Source organism: Anguilla rostrata, chromosome 16, assembly GCF_018555375.3.
Source record: "Anguilla rostrata isolate EN2019 chromosome 16, ASM1855537v3, whole genome shotgun sequence".
Taxonomy (NCBI): domain Eukaryota; kingdom Metazoa; phylum Chordata; class Actinopteri; order Anguilliformes; family Anguillidae; genus Anguilla; species Anguilla rostrata.
The window spans coordinates 4,484,259-4,486,907 of NC_057948.1; positions in this window are offsets into that span (position 1 = coordinate 4,484,259).

Genomic DNA, 2,649 nt, shown 5'->3' on the forward strand with positions numbered 1-2,649 from the left:
ACAGGGTGGCAGTGTAGTGTGATGGGTAAGGAGCTGGTCTCAACCTAAAGGTCACAGGTTTGATTCCCCGATAGGATACTGCTGCTGTGCCTTTGAGCTACATTGCTTCAGTATTAATGTATAAGTGCAATGTGAGTGTTAAGGCTAATTCATACTTTCTGCGTCTGCATGTCCGTGAGGGTCCGCTTTGGTCCGCGTGACGTAAATGTCGTCATCCGCCCATGTCCTATGCGGACGTCCGCGTGCAGCCCAAAATTTGTGACCGCGCGGACTGTATGCATAACAGGCGCGCCGACTGCGCATGCTCCAGATAATAAAATGGATGCTTGTTTTGAAGAGAGGTTGTGTGAGGAGATCCGCCGTTACCCACATTTATATTGTCTATATGGGTATTCAGAAAAATATTCTTTCACCACTCAAAAATCGTATTCCTTCATAGCAACAAGATAAACCCGTCAATAGCCCTAAGATATGCCAATACGGCAGTGAAAACGCTGCTCACTGGATAACTAAATAAACGAGACAAAGTTTTTTAAAATGATACCATGTCATTCTACAGTCAATATCTGGGACTAAATATTGAATAAATATACAACCTTACTGTTGGTTTTACGCGTAGAGATGTCCCTTTTGAGGCTGAGTGGTCATATATTGTCTTGGACAATCCGGTTGTGAAATACACGCGCATTTGTGATGCCTGGGTACCTTCCAAAATAGCTGTGCGTAATACCACACCTGTTGTTTACGGCGTTGTCACCCTTCTTAGTACAGTCTGTCTTGATTGACAATTCATTTATTCAGTAGGTGAGAGTATAAGCTTTCTAACGATGTATAGCATGTCTAATTTTGCTTTTGGAATAGCGTTTCATAGGTCAGCGTAACTGAAAATTTTCTTATCATCGCATTCACTTACGCATTCACTCTGTGGTAATGGAACTGAAATGGAGTGTGCATGCGTGGAACGCCAGACCTATGCGGACGAATGGAACCGCGTGCGCGTCCGCGCTACTGGTACAAGTCCGCAGCTGTCCGCGGACGCAGAACGCGGAAAGTATGCAGCAGCCTTTATGTGTAAGAAAATGCTAAGTGGCTGTAAAGATCAGACAGGAGCTAGATGCCCAGAGTTAGTGGAACAAAGGGGTCTGGAAAATGTGCATATCTTTGCATATTATCTAATGGTATAAGGGGGAGGTAACCCTGGTCCTGGAGTGTAAGTGACTCATCTGAGGTTGATGTCATGAGTTTGACTGTTGATTAAAAGTCTGAGCCTGTCTGAACACTGTCTGAATGGTGAAATGTTGAGTACCTCCACCTCATGGTGTCCTGACTGCAGAAACTGTACACACCTGGCTACTGAAACTAAAGCATTCACGGATAATGAAGAATTAAGAGATAAAGCAAAGGAAATGGGCCACACCTGCTTTGTTTTAATAAAATTTAACACATGGTTTCAACAACCATAAATGATTGAGAGTTTGTTGTTACAGAAACCTCCAGTATGTGGAGGAAGAGAATGCTTGCTATTTCTGAGGGTACCCCTCTATAAAGCAGTTAACTACTGACACATTCATCCGACACCCACAACAGGCTGTAGTACATTAGCTATTTATCACACTGATACATGGAAGCTTTTCTACAACACCTTGTCCTGTATATTTACCCAAAGTAGGCTTGTATTTAGTAAAATGCTAATAAATTTAAAGTACATGTAATTCAGTCACTGTTTATTTTATCTGAAAGAGCAAAGTCTATAATTTGAGAAATTTGAAGAGAAAATATAAAAAAGGTAAGCATTTTTATGAGGAGACTGTGTGGGATTATTTTGTAAATCCCCATGGGAGGGGAGGCGGGGGTGTGCTTCTGCAGTAACATCCTCCTGAGACCCAATAACTCGTTTTTGCCCCCGGCAGGGTCATGAGCCTCTGGTCTTAATCTCAAGAACCACACATTCTACTAAGCTGACCCTTACACTACAAGGGACATTCAAAAGTAAATAAAATAATGATATAAATAATAATATTTTTGAAAATATTTTCACAGTGACATGGTTTTGTCAACCATGATGCTTGTATTATGTTTTGAAAAAATTGAAATACTTTAAAAATGTATTAGGCAGCTGGGTCTTCTGAAGATATTAAAGTTGACAATGACTGATGGGTGCTCAGTTACCTGGCTCAGAACTAACATACTAAAAATTTTGAAGAATTCTAGAAGACTATGAATCTGAGCATTATGTCACTCTTAAGACCCTTCTAGTATGGACATCAAAATGTGTGAGCTAAGTACTATTGGTGTACAATATAAATAATATAATCATTGCCATTTGTTTGATCTTTCATGGATACTGCGTGTGTATGAAATATTAAATGGTAATGATTATAATATCTAAAAGGTACACCAATACTGCAAAATAATTATCACATTAGTGTTTATCTAAAAAGTAACAACTTAAACATAATTATTTGCATGAATCGTTTAACGTTTTTACATTTGTACGAGTATTCCAGCATTAGGTACATTACATTAAATTTTGCATCTCTAATATTTCTCAATTCTATTCTAAATAATAGAACGGGACGAGAGAATAACATATCCATGAACTACAGAAACACAGCAAAGTTCTAAAAACTGCTCTGTCTCTTTAATTCC